A 23,653-nucleotide genomic window follows, 5' to 3' on the forward strand; every position below is an offset into this window, starting at 1 on the left:
TGTGTCGGCCCCGTTCGCAGCCTTGGGAATAGCGCCTGCGTGGAACAAGTCCCTGGTGGAGCTGGCAGTCCAGCAGGGAGACAGATAATAAGTAAATACACACATCCGTGTGTGTGTCAGCTGCGAGGATGAGCTCTGGAGAAGAACAGCAGAGTAGGTGGATTGAGAGCCCCGAGGGAGGGAAGGAGGGAGGGAGGGAGGCCTCACCGAGGCCCTGCTGTGAAAGGAAGAGGGCTAGAATCATGCAGATGCATGTGAGTGGGAAGAGGCAGTGGAAACAGCAGTGCAAAGGCCCTGGGGGCACGTCTGGGAGTCAGGGAAGAGGCCAGTGTAGCTGGAGACAGTGGGAGACAGGACGGGGATAATGGGGCTGGGGGTGTGGGTCAGACCACCCCAGGCCTGGAGGCCAGAGCAAGGACTCTGGCTTTGCCCCAGTGACAGGGGAGCCACGGAAGGTTCTGAGCAAGGAGGGACGAGACGATGCCTCATTAGCAGATCCACGCTTGTCATGTGGCGCAAGCTGGCCCCTGCCCGCCCACTGCCATCAGAGCCCCTCGGGGTAAACACAGGGTCCTTCGTGCCCTGTGCATGCAGCTTCCGGGGAGGACTATTTCTGGGCAGCAGTTCGGCGCTGTCCCTTCGGGAGCGCCCTGTGCCCTGGGTGTGCTGCACACATGCCCGTGACAGCGTGAAACGGCAGGCGTGTGGCTCTGCGGGGCGTCCTCTGGGGGTGCCCTAGATGCGTGTTCTGGGCAGGAGTCCTGTGCTGTGTTTCCATGCGTGTGACTCTTCCTGTTCCATTTGAGGGTGTGTGTTGCAGGAACATGGGTGCCCATGAGTGTCTGCCGCTCCCATGTGTGTCTTCAGAAGTTATGCAGCGCGTTGGGGGTGTGTGTCTGTGTGTGTACTCGGACCTGTGTGTGCATCCTGTGTGGGCATGGGCTTAGAGCTGCGGGTATATGATGTGTGTACACAGAGACGGCATGTGTTGAGCCATTCCCGCTGCAAGGTCATAGGTGAGGGGGAGATGGGGTAGACAGTCTCATGGCTCCATTTCCCAGGTGAGCAAACTGAGACTCCAAGGTCACTCAATAGTGAGGGGAGCAGTTGGGATTCAAACCAAGGTCCGGGGGACCCACCATGGCCCATGTTCTGTCCTGCCCTCCCCAGTCTCTGCTTCAAGCACTTCTCACTAGAAAACAAAAGATTAGGACCTTTGAGCCACCAGAAGTGGGCTAAAGCCAGGGTTAATTCAGCACAGTTCCACTGACTGCAAATGCCTCTGGCCAAAGGGATATTTTTCTGTTGTTTGTTTGTTCATCCATCCATCCATCCATCCCTCCATCCATCCATTCCATCCATCTCTCCATCCCTCCATCCATCCATTCCTCCATCCATCTATCCTATCTCCCATTCACCCACCATCCATCCATCCATCCTTCCATTTATCCATCCATCCATCCCTCCATCCATCTATCCTTTCTCCCATCCATCCTCCACCCGTCCATCTCTCCATCTCTCCATCCATCCATCCATCACCCTCCCATCCATCCATCCATCCATCCACCCATTTCCAACAAATTCCTAGAGAGTGGTGACGAAAAGTGTAGATTGTGGAGGAGGACTGTCTGAAGCTTGACTCCTGGCCCTGCCACTGACCAGCTGAGCAACTGTGGGCAGGTAACCTCACCTCTCCAGTTTTCCCAGCTATAAGAAGGGATATATCTATAAGATATCTCTACGATATTATCTGTAAGATATTCGCCTGAGGAGGCTGCAGTATAAGAAGTTCAGATTCCTACTTGCCTCTTCTTGGCCAAAGTAAAAGTTGCTTCACTGCTCAGCCTCAGATCTCCCCATCTGTAATTTGGGAACAAAGCTGCCCCCTCCTAGCACTGAGAGGCCAGGGAGATACGGTTGCCCAGCACGGCTTGATCAGCAGGGGCTGGAGTGATTTTAGGAAGGTGGGAAGGGGAGGCTGGCCTGGCTGGCCTTGGAGGGTGAGGTAGGGGTGGCAGTGTATGGGCGACAGCATCTTTTTACTGCCCCTTGTCCTCGCAGCTCTGTCCCCCAGCAGGAGGATCCCACGCCCCTCTGCCGCCATGAGATTTGCTTTGTCTCATGAGTGTCACCCCAGTGATTCCTCTCTCCAGCTTCTGTTTTCTCCCCACACGTCCAGCACCAGGCCAGCCTCGCCCCCTCCTCCGAGGCCTGGCTCCCAGCTCCGAGGGTCCCTCCTCTGTCAAGCTTCTGCCTTTCAGCAGCCCCAACCTCTTCCTTGGCCCCTGGGGGGTGTACTGCTTCCAGCTGGTAAGACCTCTCTGTTACCCATGTGTCCCGCTTCCGCCTTTTCAGTCCTCCAACACCTGTTTTACCAACGCCCTGCATTAAATTCTCTCTGTTGAAATACTTCGGGTGGTTTCTGCTTTCTGGCTGGCCCCCAACTGAGACAACAGAACAGACAGCTGTTCGACAGCTGTGACAACGTGGGAGTAGCCAGGGTGGTGGGGCACTGCCGATCCCCCAACCCAGAGCACTGAGGGAGGGCAGACCAGAGCCCTGGGCTCAAGGATGGGGGGTCCCTGAGCACAGCCCAGCGCCCCTGGTGTGTGCTGCCTGCCCGGCTCTCTGCCTACCCTGCTGTCCTCCGGGAAGAAAGCCCCACTCCAGCTGCCTGTACATGAGGCAGAGGCTCTGCCTACAACCCGAGGAGGCCCTGACACGTGTTAAAATAAATATTCTGCAAATATGATGTTCCATATGTATGACTTCGTGGGGTGATGATTTTCCTACTGATCGCCGTAAGTGACAGCTGTGTGGGGAACGCTGGAAACATGGACTCGGCGGCCTCCCTGTGCCACGCGGCGGGGTGGCGAGGGGGGCATCACGGCGCAGGAGCATCTGGCGACTCGGGACACGCGAGGAGCCCAACGCCTGTCAATGCTCCCTGAGACACATTAGCTATTCCAAGGGACGGATGGAGCAGGTGTTCCCAAGCAGCCTGTTCGTGATAATTACTTTTAGATTGTTTTAAAGTATTTAAGCAAGATCCTGGAGGCTGGGAGAGAAGGGAGAAGGGGGGAGGCGGGGTGGTGGGCCGGGCCCCCCAGGGGCCAGCCTCCCAGATTGGCAGAGGTGGGCAGGGGCTGGACCACATGACACAAGTGGATCCCACTGGCCACTGGGTCACTGTGCGGCTTGTAGCAACTAGGCCAGCTGGGCCAGTTGTTAAAATATTGACATACTTCCACCCTGCGGCCCCAGGTCCCAGCATCTGCTTCCAGAAGGCCTGGCCTCTCGCCAGGAAACCGCCGGTCTCCCCATGACCCATAATGAAAGGCGGGCTGTCGGCAGAACAGGTGAAGCATCTTGAACATTGACCCTGATGGCGCATCTCAAGCTCGACTTCCCCCAAGAACACTTGGCCCCCGCGCTGTGAGGGCAGGGGTCTCGGGTTCTCTGCCCCACCCCCATGCCAAGAACACACAAAGGAGCTTGAGGAGCCCTCCGTGAACAAGTGAATGAATGAGTGAGTGAGTGAGTGAGTGAACGGATGAATGGGGACCGTTCTTATTAGGGACACAAGAGCTGCCTTTCTGGCTCCTTCAGGAGACCCCAGAATATTCTTTGAACAAATAACGTGCCCGAGCTGTGGGGCACTGGGCAGGGGGCTCCATTCTCTCAGGCTGGATTGAGATTAGAGCAGGAAGCTCGGCTCTGGAAGTGTCCTCAGGTCAGCCTCAGGTCAGCCCCCCAAGCAGGGAGCAGGAGCCGGAACTGACACCCCAACGAAGGGCTCAGGGGCTCCCCTAAAGAAATCTGATGATGCTGGGGCCGTGAGCCGGGCCGGGAAGCAGGCACCTGGCGGAGAGCTCTGCAGGCAGGGGGACGAGCTGGAGCAGTGAGGGCTGGGTGAGGACAGACAGACGGACAGACAGTTGCATACTCTCACCACGGCTTAGTGGAGGAAGGATGTTGCCCCAGCCCTCCCTGACCCCTGCCTAGATCTACTTTTTCTTTGGTCCAAGCCCCTCTCAACCCCCAGCCCATCGCAGAATCCGCTGCTCAGGGCATGTAGCGTTAAGGGCACAGCAGCCCCCATGAACGTGTGCGGAGGCCCGGCCACTCCAGACCCATTAAATGGGAACCCTTGCAGGTGGGACTCTGGGTGATTTCAGAAGTGCCCCCAGGGGTCTAAGGCTCACTAGAAGGTGATCGCTCTCTAGGAGCAGCGGCCCGGGCCTGCAGCCTCTGGGCAGTGGTGGGGGCCGGCTGGGTACCCTGCCGAGGGGCCTGACCCCAGCATCGGGGCCTGTGGCATTGGGGAGTACAGGAGGACAAAAGCCCGGTTTTGCATCAGGGAGGATGTCCACGCAGGGTTGGAAATGGACCCCCAGACAGGCTGGGACCTTTGCCTCTTTCTCCAGAGGAGGGTTCCTTCTGGCTATTTCCAGCCCAAACGTACATCTGCCCTCAGGGGCGGGTCAGATTATTAGGATTCTGGTTCCCGGGTAACTGACTCCACCCCCCCTTGCCCTCTGCGGTGTTTGCCCAGGCGGCGGCGCCTGGGGCCAGCCGCACCTGAATGCCCCCCTCGGGCAGGCATCAGAGGGCCAGGGGCTGGGAGCAGTGATGTTGACAGCTGCTATTTAAAATCCAGGCAAGTTCAATATTAGCTCAGGGGTTTGTGCAATCTGTTGCCAAGATAAAGCGGCGGAGCTGGTGAGCGGGGTGCCCTGCCCTGCCCCGCTGGAGCCCAGAGCGGCCAGGCCTGGTTAACAAGCAGCCTGCGGGCTCCAGCAGCCCCTCCTCCAAAGCCTGTTTGCCAGAGTCCACCGAGCCCAACCCCAGAGTAGCTGTGCTCCAGCCACGGGGGAACCTAAAGGTTCCTTCCCTCGCCACTCAGCAAAGGAGCCGGAGCCCTGAGGGGCCTCTGAGGCCCTGCATGACCGGCCCCACTCCCCTCACTCCCCAGCTCCAGCCTCAAATGCGCCCAAGCACACAGCCACCTCAGGGCCTTTGCACCTGCCTAGGACGCTCTTCCTCCTCACCCGCGTCAGGCCGGAAGGTCACCTCCTGCAACGACAGCTCCTGCCTGCCCCTTTCCTCCCCTTCCCCGCTTGACTGTTTCCATAGAACTTATCACACCTGGCCTGGTATCCTGTATTCATCAGAGCACAGGTTTATTTTCTATCCATGCCCCTTCCTGAGGGCAGGAACCTTGTCTGCCCCATTTTGGGCTAGAAGAGCGCCGGGCACAGAGTGGCAGCTCAGCAAACGTTTGTGTGGTGGCCTGGACTCCCAGCTCAGTGCATCTCCTGCTTTGCCTTCCCGCACGGCCTCCCGGCCTCCTGGGCGGAGCGGGGGTTGGGGGGGGGGGTAGGCGACATACGTCATTTAGTGGCTCTGTAGGGACACCCCCAGCTCCTTCCCGAGAAGCCTCTTACTGTCAGTCTTGCCCGGAGCCTGTGTGCCCGTGAGAGGAGTCTGACAACCACCCCAGCGGAATTCATCTTTTATTCATGCCGATAATGTAAACGCGATGGTGTCTGGAGCAAAGTCACTTAGCCCATTAGAAGAAGCTGCCGCTGCGTCACAGCCCCAGATGCAGGAGGTGGGGGCCGAGGTGGGGTGACCTGGGCCTCAGAGGCACCCTGGGGGACAGCTGGGTGCAGGGGTCCACAGATGGGCTGCCTGGGTTCCAGGCCCAGCTTCCCTGCACTGGGTCATCCCCTCAAAAATGAACGGTCAGTTCTGTGCATTTACCGAGACCATCCGGGAAGGGTGCCCCCTGGGCGGGGGGCTCAGGAAGGAGGTCCCAGGATGATGATAAATGCCTACCTGGCGGGCATGGCATGGGGACAGAGCAAGTAACGTGTGGAAAGAGCAGGGCCTGGCCCCAGGGAAGCGTCAATGAATGTCAACTATCATTGGTTCTTCTAGGAAGAAAGCCCTTGGGTCAGCGCCCCTGGGAGGCCATTCTTAAAGGAAACAGTAAGGATGGAAATACAGCTGCCCCCTATCTCTCCACCTCTGGTGAAGCAGGTAGGATTAAAAGTGACACATTGTAGCACGCACACACACACACGCGCGGATGGAGACAGTTCACAAGTGCAGCAGTTAGGCAACCTGCCTTGTCCTCTACCCGTCAGAAAGTGGCTGTCCAGGCACCTGTCGAATGAATAAGCGATGAGCTAGCTGGGAGCCGCTGTTGGAGGCCTGGCTCTAGATCCTACCATCTCTGAGACCTGGGCCCGGGAGGCCCCTTGGGCTCAGGGTCATCGGCTATACCGTAGGGAGGTTCACACATCCCCACGTCACAGGTGAGGATTAAATGAGATACTATAAGAGGGCATCGCCGGGCCAGCTGTGCATCTGCGGGCCAGGCTCTGCCCCTCTCTGTGCCTGAGCTTGCTCCTCACTGAACGAGGGGGTGGAGTCGATGTCCTGCTTGCAGCGCTCGTTTGTGGGACTGGTGAGACAGAGAGAGGCACGGGCAATCGAGGGGCCTGTGGAAAGCAGGTACCTGGCAGGAGGCCCCAGGCCCCCATCCTCCCACAATCTGGGACCAGGGCCAGAGAGACCCCCAGACACCTCCGTCCTGGGTCCAGGCCGCTGGGGGACCTCGCTCAGGAGAGACCAGGGCCTCTGTCCGGTCTGGCTTCCCTTCTATAGCGCTCACTGCCTGCTGGGCGCTGTCCTAGACACTGCAGATGGCTCTCTAATCCTCCCAAGGGGCCCCTGAGGTAGGTACGTTCTTATTCCTATTTGACAGAGGAGGAAACTGAGGCCCAGGGGGTCAGGTGACACAGCCAGGGCAGGAGGCAGCAGGTGCCTCCAGAACGCTCCCTGCAGGGCGGGCGGCATCTGAGTGGCACCCCCTTATGGAAGCCCTCGACACTGCAGCCCCGGGGTTTCAGGCTGGGAGTCCCCACCCTCTCCGGGGGCCCTGCTGGGAGGCCCTAAAGCCCCCACAAAGGTCATCAGGAAGCCACCTGCCTGATCACAGGCGAACAGACACCTGAGCCTCGGGGGACAGACAGGTGTACCGGGTCACTGGGGGCTCACTGTCACCGGGGGAGCCAATCGGCCATCAATAGGAGGTGTGACTGGTGGGGACCCAGAGGGCAGGCGGGTCCGGGTGGGACCAGAGAGCACAGGTGCAGAGCCTCAGCCCTGGAACCACCTGGGTCTCTCAGGGCCTCTCCCTGCTTTCCTTTGAGGTGAATTGAGGGGGAGGATGAAATGAGGTGAGAATCAAAACCTGCTTGGCCCTCTATGAGTTTCCTGCGGCTGCTGTAACAAAGGACCATAAATGGGGTGAGTTACAAAACCAGGAATTTACTCTCTCATGGTCCTGGAGGCCGCAAGTCTGAGATCACCTTTCTGGAGGCCCTACGGGAGGATCCTTCCTGCCTCTTCCAGCTTCTGGTGGCTACCAGCCATCCTGGTCCCTTCCCCAGGGCCTTCTTATAGGGACACCGGTCTTGGATTGAAGCTCCGCCCTAATCCTGTATCACCTCGTTTTAACTACGTCTGCAAAGACCCTATTTCCAATGAAGGTCACACTCTGAGGTTCCAGGTGGACAATGCATTTTGGGGGCCACTGCCCAACCCAGCACAGCCCCATATTCAGCAATAACTCAGGCCCCAGGCCGGCCTCCCCACCTTAGCGCCCAAGCTGACCTGGCCCCTGCTGCTCCCCAGGGCTTTGTCTGCGTCCCGACAGTGGCACCTCATCCCCCACCCCAGCCACGTGGAGCTCTGCCCCCACGGCCCCAAGTTCATGCTGTCTCAGGCTCCAAGCTTTTCCCCACGCCATTCCCTCTGTCTGGAATGCCCTTCTCCAGTTTTCCATGGAGGCAACTTCCTTTGCCTTCAAAGCCCAGCTCAAGCGTCACCACCCTCAGGAAGCCCTCCCTGATTTCGGGCGGGGCTCCCCGCTCTTTGTGCTTATTCGGAAGCCACTGTGACAAGCACGCTGTTCAGTATCTGCCGAAGTAACTGTTGGATTCCTTTAGACACCAGGAAGGCAGGGGGTTCGTCTTATTCAGGTCAGCAAGCCAGCCCCTAACACAGACCCTGGGCACTTCGCAGACCCGTGACAGAAGGAGTGACCGAACAGTCCCAGCTAGGTCTGGGCCTTTCTGGGGCTAAGACTCTGGCCCAGCACCCCATGACTCTGGCCCTCCCAGAGCAGCGGCTCAGCCCCCAGTACACACAGCGATCACACAGGAGGTCTCAAAACTCTCCCTGCAGGAGCCCCACCCAGCCGTTTCCATCAAGATCTCTGGGGCTGGGGCCCGGGCATCAGAGGTGTTTCAGAATTTCCCCAGATGATGTGAACAAGCGCTCAAGGCTGAGAAGCCGTGCACCAAGGCAAGGGAAAGGCTGGTGTATTCTTAAAACTCTGCCCCCCACTCTAGACAGGGTCCCTGATGTGGTCCACAGAACCCTCTATTAGGGCAGGGCCCTGCACCCTTGCTGCTGTCCCTGCAGTGACCAACCCAGCACCCCCCAGCTGTCATCACGCCCCAGGACCCCCACTCCTTCCCAGCTTCACACACCATCTGTGCACCAAGGGTGCTGTGATCGTAGCTCCAGACTCAAATATCCAACTGCCAACTGGAGCTCCACTTGGGCGTCTAACAGCATCTCTTAACGTGGCCGGAACGGAGCTCCGGCTCCTCTCCCCAAACCCGCTCCTCCTGGCAACGCCAGCCTTCCAGCTCCTCGAGTCAAAAACTTGGAGATGCTCTTGAGTCCTCTTTCTCTCCCACCTCCGATCCACCAGCAAATCCTGACAGCTCTGCGCTCCAAATGTACCCTGAATCCAATCACTCCCTCCAAAGTACCACCCTGGGCCCAGAAGCCATCATGTCTTTGCCTTGGTTCTTTTTCTTTTTTAAAATTTATTTATTTTATTTATTTTTGGCTGTGTTGGGTCTTTGTTGCGGTGCACGGGCTTCTCATTGCTGTGGCTTCTCTTGTTACGGAACACGGGCTCTAGGCGCGCGGGCTCAGTAGTTGTGGCGCACAGGCTTAGTTGCTCCGTGGCATGTGGGATCTTCCTGGACCAGGGCTCGGACCCGTGTCCCCTGCACTGGCAGGCAGATTCTTAACCACTGCGCCACCAGGGAAGCCCAGGCAGGCAGATTCTTAACCACTGCGCCACCAGGGAAGTCCTGCCTTGATTCTTGCAACAACTTTCCAATGGTCCCAATGCTCCATCCTTGCCCCCTTTGTCTGTTCCCCACACAGAGCCCGGGGGATCCTGGGGTGGAGCCTGGAAGGGATGACATAGGGGCTGTGTATCCTTTCAGCTCTGGACCACGTCCTCTTGGCGGCGCCTGTCACCAACATTCCACAGACGGCAGTGGCTTCTCTGGGTCGAAGGCTGGAACAGTCAGAGAGGGCTTCCTGGAAGAGGTGGGGTTTGTGCTGATCGGGATGGGCAGCCAGGGGGGAGATGGACAGTCCATCGTGTCCAAATTTGAGCAGCATGCTGGGAAAGCCAGCAGTGAGCTGGACCGTCGCTTCTGAGGGAGCCAGTAGTCAAGGGCATGCCTGGCATAGCCCTGGGGCCCCAAGCCTCGTAGCCTCCAGCCTTTTAGCCCCACCTCTGTGACTCTGCACCAAACCTGCTTCCTGGCAGCCCCAAAGACTCCTGTCCAGTAACACTTCCCCACCCTGCCTTCCTCGAGCCCAGTGATTCTGTCTGTGGCCCCAGACCTGCAGCATCAGCATCACCAGGGAACTTGCTGGAAATGCAGAGTCTCTGGCCCCATTCAGACCCACTGAGTCAGAAATGCTGAGACAGAGCTCAGCACCGTGGATGTTACCACACCCTCCGGGGGTGCTGATGCTACTGGAGTTTGAGAACCGCGACCCAGCCTTGCTGGAAGCTGGTGAACTTTTGGGACCCAGAGCCCCGTCCCTTCCCACTGGATGTGGGATCCAGCCTTCCGTCTAAGGAACGTCACCTGAGCGTATGACCGCTGGAGCAGCCTGGGCCACCGGTGGGCGAGGGGGGATGGGGACAGAGCTGCAAACGCTGACACGGAGATGCACCAAACCAGCAGTGACAGTGGGATTCCTGCAGCTATCCCGACACATCCCGGCAAGCTCTTCTAGAACCACAGGAGGGTAAGCAGAGGAAGTCAGAAATCCAGTGCTCCGACCCCATCCTTCCATAGGTGAGAACACGGAGGCCAGGAAAGTCGCAATAAATCATAGGGGTGGCCAGTGGCTGAGCTACAGCCTGACCTCAGGGCTTCTGATGTTAAGTCAAGAGCCTGGTGGGCTGTATCAGTGGTTCCATTGGGGGCCACTTCACCCCTGGGGGACAGCTGACAATGTCTGGAGATGTTTTGGGTTTTCACTCCTGGGGGAGTAGGTGCTAATGGCCTCTAATGGGTCACGGCCAGGGATGTGGCTCCACCACAGAGAATGGTCCAGACCCAAACATCAATAGCAGCAGCGTTGAGAAGCCCTGGGCTGTACACATGTTCTTGGGCCTCCAAGCCAGCCCAGGACCAGGAAACCAGTGATTCCATGGGAGTCCATGTGCCAGGACCTCAAATTCCTGCCAAACCCTGCACGGCTGCTGAAATGTCCAGTAAGAGTTTGCCGGGCATCCTGCAGGTCAGCAGGGCACCATCCATCACCACTGTCACCCCGGGACCCCTCCAGAGAGCTAGTAGGCATGCACCCTCCTGGCCTGGCAGCTGACCAAGCCCTTCTTCCTGGAAGGAGCTGGGCCATAAGGGTAGCCCCGGACTTCACCCTGCTCAGAGGTGGGCCAGTCTGAGCCCGCTGCCTCCACCCCATCACGCCACTTGCTCCCACTCGGGGCTCTGAACAGAGAAAAGCCAAGGAGCAGAATCACACATTCAACCTTGGGAAATTAGGCGGCCCCTCCCAGCTCCAGGCCCCGAGCCCCCTCCCCTCCTCTTGCTGGCGAGCACCGGTTCCAAGAGCGGTTCATATTTAATAACGCAATTTATATTCCACTCTCAACATAAACTATTGTAAAGGCGCTCTAATGTAAAAATACATCTGGCTTGTCAATAGTTTATCTTCTGGATCTGCATCTAAATCCCTGGGCCTTTCTGACTTATGGCTACACCACTGTCTAATGAATAAAAAGGTGCAAATTACAGTCCTGGCTTTAATGTTCATCATCAAATTAGACGATAGTTGCAAAAGCTGCATTCTCCTGCCCACAGTGCAGCGATGGTGAGCCATAAATAAAGTGTATTTAATGTATCCCAGGGCTGTGCAAACCCAGGAAACAGTGTGTTATCGCTCGGCCTTCGACGGGTCCGCCAGAAGTTCAATGAAGTGATAACGGATCCATCATGTGAATTTATGTTAACTGTCTCTGCGCAAAGCCATGGCCTCAACACTGTAAATAGCCTACAATCCTTCTAGCAGGCCCGCCTGCCAATAAAACTGTCACTGCCGGGCTGGCAGCAAGCACCTTCAGGACAGGGGGACAAGCCGTTAAATTCTGGAGGCCGACGGGGGCCTTGCCTCCCACCCTCGCTGGCTCTTCTGTGGGTTCGTCAATTGCAAAGGGAATGAATCGTCTTTCAAACAACAGATCCCAATGACGGGGGCTCAACAGAGGCCGGCTGCTGTGGACAGGTTTGCTGGGGATGTGGCCGGCGGGAGACAGCTGTCTGCCTAGGCAGGGGTCGGGGGCGGGAGCAGGGATCCAGTCACTTCCTGCCCTGGTTGTCAGGCTCTTCCTCTCTAGGATGTGGTTTGTAGCCTCAGGACACCTTCGGCACCTGGAACCTGCTGGTTCCATACGGGTTCATTATATAGTCATCCATCCATCCATCCATCCATCCATCCATCCATCCATCGTTTCATTCATCATTAATATTTTACTCTGCGCTTGCTATGTTCCAGGTCCTATGAGGACATAAAGAGGACACAGGAAGACCCAACAGTTGAGAAGTCAGGATCGCCAAGTATTACAAAAATCCTCCCTTGCTAATACCATATCTTATGTGTATCTAATTTACTACCATCTATTTCCTTCTCTGAAGCCCTGTGGCTTCACTCTCACCCCTTTCTTGTTCAAACTGAGTTGAGACCTAAGAAGGGGTCATGAAATCATTCTGTGGATGGGCCAAGAATCTTCTGTGGCACAAAACAGAACAGAAAACACCAGAGTCACTCAAGCAGCGTTTCAAGGGTGCATGCGTGCACGTGGGGCATGATGTGAAATGGAAAATTCATACTGTGAGTCGCAGACATAGAAGTTTGAGAAACTCTCGTCTGTACCAGTCATTTGGCAAGTAACGTGGTTCCTGAAATACTAGCTTTCTTGGCACGTGGAAGCGCCTGATCTTCCTGTATGAGTCCCACGAATGCCCGCCTCCCTGCCCTGTGTCTAGCTGGATCTCCTACCCCGTAGAACGGTGGTCTTGAAGGCAAGCGCGGGCCAGGGGGTGTGCAAACGCCCACACCCTCCACAGGGCTCTGGGAGTATCTCCTAGGATTCTCTGAATCCTTTCTGAGTTGCTACTCTGGGCTCAGTTTTGTAAGGTACCCAGCCTGTTAGGACAGTGGTACATGTATGTAACATGTAAAGTATACATGTTCTGGGAAGCATGTGCTACAAACGATTTGACTGATATGGGCTCGGGAAGTTTGGAGACCCCTGAGACCCGAGATGGGCCATCACCTCGGTGTCATTGATGCTAACGATTAAAGATGGAGCTCTAAACCCAACTGGGAGAGTGGGACAGCTGGGAATGACATCTGGAGAAGAGGTGACATCAATCTTTGTGTCCTCAGCAATGTCTCAGGGATGCCCCTGCCCTCCTCCTGAGTAGACTAGACGCTGCTCATCTCCCCACTTTCCCAGCCCGCCATGGACGCCGCACCCCAGCCACCACGAGCGTGTTCTCCCCCTGCCTTGCTGCTTCAGCCTCACTCTTCGGGGGGCTCAGAAAACAGGGGCTCCCACTTGCATGCAGTGTCCCTGTGGTGTCTGTCACTATGCAGATTCCTAGGCCTGGCCGTGCACTCCTGGGTCAGCACCCCTGGGAGGCCAGGGATTCAGCTACTTCATGGATCCCACTGAAGTGTGACAGCCTCCAATGGTCACACTGGGTTGGCAGGGCACGCGGAAACACACGGGCTTTGAAATGAGAATACGCATTCTGACCTCACCAGTCAGCCGTGAGGCAAACAGAACAGCTGGGGCTTGGAGCAGGGTTCCCTGTGCGTTCCCGGCAGCAGCATGGAAGCTTCTGGAAGCCAGGCCTTCCATGAGCAGAATCCCGACTTCATACATGTCGATCAAAGGTTCAACTTTATAACCTGTAACTGAGCAAGCAGCAGGGCTGGCTTCATGAGTATGTGGCCCGTGGAGCACGCGGGGCTGGGGGCAGGCTGAAAATCACCCCCAAAAGATGTCCTTGCCCTAATGTTACCTTATACGGCAAACAAAACAAACCAAAAAAAAGGAGTCTTTGCAGGCGTGATAAGGGTAAGGCTCTGAGTCAGGGGAGTAGCACGCATTATCCAGGTGCGTTCTAAATGCAATCACATGCATCCTTCCAAGACGAAGGAAGAGGGAGCTTTGCCACAAAAGGAGGACAAGGCCATGTGAAGATGGGGCAGAGAGAGATGGGAAGATGCTGGCCTTAAAGACTGGAGTCCACAAGCCAAGGATGCCGACGGCCTCCAGAAGCTGGCAGAGGCTAGAACAGAACCCTTTCAAGGCTCCAGAGGGAGCAGGGCTCCACCCACACCTTGATTTCAGCCCATTATACTGATTCTGGACTTTTGGCCTCAGGACTACGAGAGAATATGTCTTGTTTTAAGCCACTGAGTTTGTGGTCATTTGCTACTGTGGCCCCGGGGCACTCATACAAGGCCCCATATTCCAAAGGGCCTAGTGCTGGGAATTTAATGCTCTGTGGTCGGCGCCTTTAAATTCTTAATCATTTCATCTTTCCATTTGTGTTTTATAAGTGAGGTCTGATGGGACCACAGTATGTACAGGGGGCCTGAAGCTTTGGCTGAGCAGTGGTCCTGCCCCCAACTGCGTCCCTGCCACAAAGCATCAGCCAGCTGTGTGTGGGGAGTGGGAGACTCTCATTCTGGCATTACCTCCACGGCTGGTGAGGGCTTGGATCCAGGTATGGGTCAGGACACAGCACCCGGGGATTCAGGGTGGGGCAACGTGGGGACCCTAGGATGGCAGTGCTGGGAAGCATCCCTCTTATCCACCCCCAGGTACTCAGCACGTCCTGGGGTGGAGGCTGCGATCCCTCAGGATCCGTCTGCAGTGGGTTGAGGTGGCAGGCCTGTGGGAAGGTGAAGTTGACTTTCATCTCGCACCGGGACCACAAAAGATGGAGCTGGCCCGACATCCAGGTGTGCCAGTGGGGCGGCGGCCCGGACAACCTGGGCCACTTTCTCAGGAGTGTCCCATCACTGTGCCCTGGACCAGGCCCCCAGAGAGTGCTCGAACCTGCAGAGCAGAGGGAGGCTGCCCAGCAGCTCTTCCAGCCTTGACAGCAGCCAGAGCCGAGGGCTGGGGTCACAGTAGAGACATTTTCAAGAATTAGGACGAGTGCCCCCAGCTCTGCATCGCTTCCAGCAGTGCAGCTGGTAGCACCTCAACCGCACTCTGTGCTTGGACACTGTCACTGTTCCTTCCGTAACTGTCCCCCGAATCTCTGATGAGGCCCAGGATGGTCACTCTGCAGAAACACTACTAATTTCATCCCTCCCTGGAAGACTCCCAGGGCATGTACAAGCTTCACGGACCAAGGAACGTTCTGCTCTCCCCAAACCCGCAGTTGGAGCAGCTTTGACAGGCTCCCCGTGATCCCCCCCCACCCGGTGTTCATGCCCCTTCAGTGTGGGCTGGACGTAAGGACTTGCCTCTAATGAACAGAATATGGCAAAAGAGATGGGATGTCACTTGTGAGATTCGTTTAAAAGACGGTGGTGCCCTCTCTCCCCCACACACACTCTTGCCTTCTTGGCTCGCTCACTTTGACAAAACGTGTTGTGAGCTGCCACATGGGAGACGGCCATGTGGTGAGGAACTGAGGGAGGCGTCCAGCCAACCTCCAGCAAAGGACTGAGGCCCTCCATCCAACAGCCTTCAAGGAACAGAATCCTGCCCATGACGGTGAGTGAGCTGGGAAGTGGGTCCTTCCCCGGCGAGCCCTCAGATGAGACGGCAGCCCCGGCCGACACCTGGATCACAGCCTGTGAGGGACCCTGAAGCAGGAGATCCAGCTGGGCTGCGCCCAGATTCCTGACCCACAGACACTGGGAGATAATAAATGCTGTTTGGAGCCGCCAAGTTTTGGGGGAATTTGTTACAGAGCCAGACGTGCCTGAGGCACCTCCTTTGGGAAGCACTGCTCTGTGGTTCTGCATCCCACGCTCAGCTGAGCTGGCAGAGTCCCATCTTCTCGCCCACACTCAAACCTCCGACCTCAGCTCTCACAGCTCAGCCTGGCCTTGACTCTGCATCAGACCACGATGGTCCCCGTCAGCTCATTCTCAACTGCAAGGCTGCTCTCTCCGTCCCTCTGCAAACTAGGCTCACTCCCTCTAGGCCCACTCCAGTCTCCCCTTCATGGCCGGCTTCTCTGATCAACTCCATCCAATCCAAGTCTCTGCTCCCATGGGCCCCTCAGCATCTCTGGGTTCGGTTCAGAGAACACCATGGCCCCGACTGATAGGCCACTTCCTGGTCTCAGGATCCACTGGCTTGTTTGGCCTCCTCTCCAGGCAGCAAGGTTCCTAAGGACAGATCACTCTTAACCAACTCCACACCAGACACCGTAGGGCACCTACTGTGTGCTGGAAGCTGGGCTTCCAGAAAACTAGCACAGGATTCTTGTCCTCTCTGGGTCAATGGTTCTCAGACCTGGGGACTGCAGGGCTTGTGAGAAAATGGTTCCCTTGATGGGTGTCCTTAATGTGCCTGGGCTCCGGTTTTGAGAAGCCCAGTGTGTGGCACTCACCGCCGTCCCCAGGGGAGTTGTGTGCAGATGTGACTGCACGCGGACGCACGCCCCGAGTCCCTGGAAACGCTCGGTTAAAGGGTGGTCGCCCAGTAACCAGAATATGCCCAAGTTAATTATATTTAGACTGCCGTCAAGGTGGAGAGCGCAAAGTTAAAAAATTCTGGTAGGGAGCTGGTGGCACTCAGGCTGAGAATCACACTCTCATAGCAGGGTGGCCGCCAGCCAGCCCCACACACGTGCTCAAGGCTACGGCCTGGAATAGGAGGTACAGACGCACCCAGGGAAGCGCCCTGGGCAGGACAAGACGTGGCATCTACGAGGGGACGGGGAGTCTGGGGCATCAGACCAGGGCACGCATGCTCAGTCAGCCTGAACCGTCTGCAGCACCCTTTCCAAACCTGACTGGACTCACGGCCTGACGGTTTGAGGACAAAGAGACGGGCTAAATGCAGTAAATCCCCGGGAGGGCAGGCCCTGCCCTCGACACCGTAAGGTGCCAAGCGCACACAGTAAGTGCTCCATAAACACTCGGTGATGAGAGCCTCTTGCATGCTCCCCAGCCCCTCTCTCAGCACTCAGCTTCCGGCTGCCCCCACCGCCTTTTCTCTCATCCTACCTGGGTGGTCCCCTCCCACCACCTTGTGGCCACAGCCATGGCCGCCCAGCGCGAGGCCTGCCCTGGAGGGCGCACAGCTGGCGGGACTGGCCGCAGCCTCCCCAGGAGCCCCGAGCCAGCTGGGGAGACAGCCGCCTGCCTCTGGGCCAGCTCGCCCGCCGGGCGTGACTCTGGGCAGGCGCCCAGACGATGGCAGCCGTGGGCCCCCCTGGGGTCAACAAACCAAGCCCAGCCTCCCTGGCCAGGGCAGCAGCATCTCTGCCCCGCCCCATTCTGATGGTCCCGAGGACTCCCTAATAATAGCAATCCTAAATCCTCGTGGCCAATTCTGCTCCATTTCTATAAATAATGTAGAATCTTTTTATTTACTGACAGGTTGTAAAAGTAGCAGGGAGAATAATGTGAAATCAGGAGCTGCTGAATAATGCATGACATCGGCCTCACTCTCCTGCCTGGGTGGGGTTCCCCACGGCCCCCAGCGACTGCACCCCTGCAGCAGGTGCGGGGGATGCTCAGAGCGGAAGCTCCCAGGCCCTGGGCACCACTTCCTCCCATTCAGTCCTTCAACGTTTGGGCTTGATCTTGGGGGAGGGGTTCTGGGGCCACTTGGGAAGAAGGCAGGATCTGGGGGCCACACCCTTGTGCTTTGCATATTCAAACCAGGCCTCAGGCCCAGCCACCTCCTCTCCCAAACAGATATTTGCAAGGTCAAAGCCAAGTCTCTGCTACACCCCCTTCCCAGCACATGTACTCAGACACACACAGACACGCACCCACAATCACACGCAGACATACACGTAATCATACAAAATACACAGCTACAGACACATACATAAGGCACACACACACACGACACACATACACAGACACACCCAGACATATATACTCAAAGACACACATGCACAAGCACACAAGATACACAACCACATAAACACAAAGAGACACACACACCGATATACACAATCATGCACACACAGCCACCCACACAGACGTAAGATACGCAACCACACAGACACACACAGACATACCTAACACACACACACACACAGACACAATCACACACAGAGATACAACCACACACACAGACACAAGATACACACACACAGGAGAGTGGGGAGGGCTGGCTGAACCTTTGGTGGATAATTCCGTGTATTTTTTCTTGACTTTTGAAGAATCTGCATTAATTATTCAAGGTGCTGGCTTGGTTATGAGGGTGCCGGTGTTAAGGGCTGGGGCTCAGAGTGGCCACAGGGCGGGCGTGACTCGGCAGGCCCTGAGTCCAGCTGTGCTGTCCAGGCAGAGCCTCTGGGGCTGGGCTGGGCGGGGCCTGGGGCCGGGTCTGCCGCAGCCGGTAGTGACCTCTCAGCCATCAGCGAGTGGGTGCGGGGCTGCGGCTGGGGGCCTGGTCTGTCCGCTGACGGCTGTAGCCCCTGTGCCCAGGGTGCCTGGCACACAGCGGGTGCTCAGCAAACACGCACGACTAACCACGCTCCGTGCTGCTGTTACCTCCATTTTACAGGCAGGGAAACCGAGGCAGGAGAGGTGAGAAAAGCACGAGGTCTACCCAGGGGCCTGCAGGGGCTCTAAAAAGCCCACGGGACTGGGGCAAGAGGAAGCTCTGAGGGGGTACAACCCACATGGGTCACACTTTCTTCCAGAGGCTTTGTGGGCGGGGAGCGGGGGGCGGGTGTGAGAGTGGTTATTCTATTCTTCGTATTTTTCTGAGTGCATCGAATATTCACAGTGAGATGCTTTCAAGTCCCTGCAGCCCCTGTGGACTGACACCCCCTGCCCCGCGTGGAAGCAGATCTTGCCAGGGTGCATGGGGCCTTGCTCTGGGTCAGGGGGCAGCTGGAGAGGGCTCAGAGCTGGGGGGACCCCGCAGGGCCTCCCGATGAGGCAGCTCCCCGTGAGTGCAGGACCTAGGAGCTGAGGCCACTCTGGATCGCTTCCGACAGCACACTCACACCGCACATGCATGCTCACCTGCACACGTATTTACACCAGTCAGACAGTACACACAAACACACACACATTGCACAATGCAATATATACATTGGTGTGTTTGCACACAGCAATGCACCAAACACTGCCACGTGTGCATGAAAGCACACGCCCATGTGTACTCATGACACATACACAAGTGTGCATGCAGCTCGCAATCTCACACGTGTGTGTACGTGTGTGTATGCATACACGGTCACACACCATGTGAGTCTGCACACGCCACCATCACACATATGTCCACGTATGCACACGGCCCCCACACCCCAAACATACCTATACACGTGCACACACATGTGCACATACCTCCATACACGTGCACACACGTTTCCCTGAGCAGGACCAAGTGACCAGAAAAGGGACATTGTCCACTGGGCCAGGAACCCGGCACCGGCTGTGAGGTTTGGTTTCGCCTGTGAGCTCCAACACCGGAGTTGCAGGCCCCCCAATTCTAGCCTATTCCCCCATTTTACAGCTGGGGGCACTGAGGCGCCAGGCCGCACAGCCATTTGCCTGAGAGGATGAGATCTGGTGTTTTGTTTAGTGCCGGTGACCTGGTGGTTGTCACACGTTACCTCTATTCCTGCCACGGCCACAGGTGGCAGACGTGTCCCCATGCTACAGACCCGGGGGGGGTACAGTCATTTTCCCAAAGACAGCGATGCAGCTGGGATGGGACACAGGCTGGCGGCCTCTGAGCCTCCACCTCCTGACCGGGGAGGGACTGAGCTCTCAGGTCTGCCTGGGTCCCTCCACCTACAGAATGATATTCCGAACGCCCGCACCCCGCCTTCCCAGCAGGCATCCCAGTTCTTCACATGCATCAACTCATTCAATCCTCAAGCCCATCGGTGGAGTCGGCACTATTATCAGGCCCATTTTGCAGATGTGGACACCGAGATAGAGAGCGACGACAGCACTTATGGGGTCTGAACCCCGGAGACTCTGGAATGCAGAGCGAGGTGCATCTACACCGAGGTTCTCCCGTGGGTGGCATGTGGAGTCACCCGGAAGCCTTGAAAACACACCGATGTCTGGACCCTCCCACCCTGAGATTCTGAATTAATCAGTCTGTGGGGTGGAATGCGGGCCTTAGGCTTTTGGAAAACTGATGCTAAGGGGCGGCTCCCAGGGGAGATGCCCAAATTCAAATCGGACCACAGGCGGAACCCCTTTCCTGCGTCATTTTTAGTCCCGAAGCCCGAGGCCAGCAGGTCCCCGGAGAAGTGGTTGTGAAGAAGACCAAGGCGTGAAGCTGGCGGGTGTCCTTGAGCACGGCCAGATGGCTGCTCGGCCGGCAGGTGGTGCCGCACGCGCTGCCAGAAGCTCCTGGGAGGCCGGGGCTGAGTCAGACACCTAGGCTCCCTGCCCAGAAGGTGACTTTGGAACCTCGTGAAATCGGACTTGACGGCTCCAGAATCAGCCCTTCCCCAAGCCTTGGTCACCGGAGACCACGTGCTTCGGGCAGGGACAGTGCAAGGGGACCCCAATACCGGGTACCTGCCTGGGGGGTGGGGACAGCACAGTACTCACAGCAGGGGGCAGACACGGGGTGTGTGTGTGTGTGTGTGTGTGTGTGTGTGTGTGTGTGTTTCTGTGTGTGTGTATGTGTGTGTGAAGGCGGAGGGCCAGGGCTCTTGGGCTGGCGAGCTCTGCTGTGTGGCTCTGGGTTCGGCACTCTGCCTCTCTGAGCCGTGATTCACTTCCCCATCTGGGAACGGGGTGGGGGATCTCCACCTTGCCTGGGGGCTGAGAGAAGGTATCTGAACCCTTGACCCAGGCATGGGAAACCAAGCCTCACCTCTCCCTTTCCTCCCACCAGACTTTGTGAGCGAGGGGGGGCCCTGGGGTGTCGGCTTCTCCCCTTTTCCATCCACTCCATACCTCCCCTGCATCCTCTCCCCTCTTGGCCAGCTGGGTGGAGCCACCCCCCCCTCCCAATCTCCTGCTCCCTGCCCAGCCGCCACTCCCTCTCTCTCTCTGTCTCCCTTGTCTGACGGTGCCAAGCCTTGTGGGGTCCCAGGCTTCCTGGAGAGGGCACCCCAGCTCCCACACAGACAGGAAACGGCAGCGTCCTGGGCGGCAGCCACGCCGCTGCTCCCAGCGCTCCGGCGTTCCAGGTGGGACCTCCTCCGAGGCACCCCTGGTTCCAGGCCCCACCAGGCCTGCGGCCTCCAAGGGACCCTGTTCCACTTGGGCAGCCCCCGGATATTCATCCTGACCCCTTGAGAGAAACTGGACATGCCCTGGACACTCTGAAATGCACACAGCCACCCTCTTTCCAAGTCAGGGAGAGGAGCGAGCCGCTGGGCCCTGGGCCAACTGATTTCCTCTGCTGGCGCCTGGTGGTGGGCAGCCCGCCTCTGGCAGTGGCCTGGCATCGGAAGGCGTTGGCAGACCGCAGGAGGGGAGGGAGCCGGCGTGTCGGCTCCTCCCCCATCGAACTGGAAGTGGGTGCTTGGTGGGGGAGGGGAGTGTCTTTGCATCACAGTTGCAGTGAATCTGCTCCATTCTGGAGTTCAAGCCGGGACCTGTCTATGTTAGGGCCTGTGGCCGAATATTTCCTGTCTCTTAGAACAAGATACACCGCCCACTCCCAAGTTGCTGGCCCAGAAGAGGCTGCATTTTATCTACTCCCCCGCTCACAGGCTTGGGGTGGGGCTGGGGAGCAGGAGGGATGTATATGTTCATACCCACCTTCTTCTCATGGGATCTGAGTGGGTTTTCCGACAAGGAATGTGAGCTGTGAGTGAGCAGGACAGACTGAGGCTGGGAATGGGCCACCAGGGTCTGAGAGGATGCTCTCAATGGCCCTATTAATATCTGAGAGAACATTCTAGAGGAAGGAAGCCTGGGGGCAAAAAGGAGGAAAAACCCTGAGCACCTCGGGGGAGCTCAGTGGACACAAGGAGCCTGGGGATAGATAGCCTGCCAGCCCTCCAGGCCCCGGGCCGGGGGTCTCTGTTCTGGTCTGGGGCGACCCTGAGTCCTGTGGGACTCCCCAAGCATCCCTTCTGCAGGGCCCGGGCATTTACGGTTTTCCTCTCTCTCCTGATCTCTTCTGGGCTTGCTCTGCTCCCGGCCAGGCTAGGAAAGGGGCTGAGGCCAGGGGAGGGCGGCAGGGGGCCGGAGGGGGTCCGGAGGAAGCCAGGAGGAGGCAGGCGTGGATGATTTAGGAGCTGCTCTGGGCAGGCCCCTGGAGAGCGTGGGCAGGGGAGGGCGAGGTGACAGATGGAAGGCACATCTATTAAGGGTGAGTCAAAAGATGTAAAGGGTTTTCTGGGGAGCCCTGGTGGGAAGGGAGGCTCAGAGACGCTGCGGTGAGGGCTGGGCACCGTGCCCGGCCCAAAGCCAGAGCCACAGAGCTGGGCACTGGCCCCTGGGAGGTGTCTCTGGCTGGCATACATGCCAGCCTGTGTCCAGCCAGGCTGGGCCTGCAGGCTCCAAGACGCCCCTCTGCATTCCTGCTCCACCCTTGGGCAGACTGGGCCCAGACGCCGGCCTCAGTTTGTCCATCTATAAAATGGGGAGACTCATGCTGCCCTTCTCACCTGGAAGAGCCTGGCACACAGTAGGGACATGGTAATCTTAGTTTCTTCCTTTCCTTGCTTTGTAACACACTCCACAGTTGACATTGTTCTGAGGCCCTGGCTGCCGCAGGCCTAGATTTTCTGGGCCTGATCCATTCCATTCTCAGACCAGGGGTTCAGGGCAAGGTCCATACTCTTAGCCTGGCATGCAGGCCCTGCCCTACCTGCCATCTCCCACCTCGCCAGGGCCCGACCATCAGCCTCCCTTTTTCAAGGTGCCCAAGCCCCCACCCTCCCTATAAGTTCCCCCTTCCTCATCTGAGAATGCCCAGCTGCCTCTCGACGCTGGCCTAATTCCCACACATGTCCTTCGAGGACTTTTAGCACCACTTCCTCCAGGGAGCCTTCCAGGGATGCTTCCAGTGTGTCCCTCGTTGAGTTTCTGGAGCACTAGGCCTGGGCCCACGCCGAGCCCGGAAACCGTGGGCCAACGGAGCCGGGGCTGGCACGGAGGGCAGCAGGAAGTGGGAGAGGAAAGGTTCACTTTGCTGCAGGAAAAGAGATGCTCTGGGCGGAGGAGGGGGGACTGCCACTCTAAAGAAGACAAATGAGCTAATACCGACACCCCCAGAGACCTTCAGAGGGGAAGCCCACACCTGGCTGCCGGCAGGGCCTGGAAGCGTGGGGTGAACCCGCAGAGGGGAGGTGGGGGAGAGCCGTACAGGATGAGACCAGCCACCCCACAAAGAACGGGTGCAGGGGACTCGCTAACCCAAGGACCCACCAAATCATCGGCTTGAAGGTGAAGCTCAAAGCCACACGGTCCTCTTCATGTTAACATGCGAAGAGCAAGTCCCCAACCTCCACGATTATTTGAGAATTCTCCCTCCACACCCATCAAATTAGAGCAGTGTCCAACGGGGCCGCGGGAGCACAGACAGGTATTAAATTTTAATGAGCACTAATGGCTTTGCCCTACTTTGTGAGTGCCAGGCCTACATTTATGAACGTTTAATTTCTCGGGCCTTGACCTCTTTCCTTTCCCCTCCCGCCGCCCCCTCGCCGGCTTCCACCCTCACAGATGTTTGTGGGCAGCAGGTTATGGGCGGGAACCTTCCTGGACCACCTGACAGCCAGCTCCCTGAGCCTGGTGACTAAATATTCATTCTCCTGGGGAGAGAAGCAAAACTCCACAGTCACAACCCCAGAGCCAGCAGCTAGACTGTCAATCTGACGCAAGGGAGGAGGCCTTTCATTAATTCCTTTGCTCCCCAGCGGAGCACCAGAAGCGTCAGCAGCATGCACCCCGGGGCAGGAGCACATTACACTGATGGCTGCAGACCAGCACTGCAGCCCTCACGACCAAAGTTCCCCAAGCCCAGGTCGGTCCCAGGGGGCCTGAGTCAGGCCTGCCGGGCCGGGGTGGCGGCTAAGCCCCTGTTGCCCCCTGGCGGCGATAAGGCCCACCTGTCTGGGGTGGCGTG

At 57.7% G+C, this 23,653-nt stretch overlaps 1 protein-coding gene across 3 annotated transcripts in view; it reads right to left on the reverse strand.

The window, feature by feature from the left end:
* Positions 1–23,653, reverse strand: part of GSE1 (Gse1 coiled-coil protein) — a 422,772-nt gene that overhangs the window by 210,664 nt on the left and 188,455 nt on the right. The window lies entirely within an intron of this gene.

Source organism: Eubalaena glacialis, chromosome 18, assembly GCF_028564815.1.
Source record: "Eubalaena glacialis isolate mEubGla1 chromosome 18, mEubGla1.1.hap2.+ XY, whole genome shotgun sequence".
Classification (NCBI taxonomy): Eukaryota; Metazoa; Chordata; class Mammalia; order Artiodactyla; family Balaenidae; genus Eubalaena; species Eubalaena glacialis.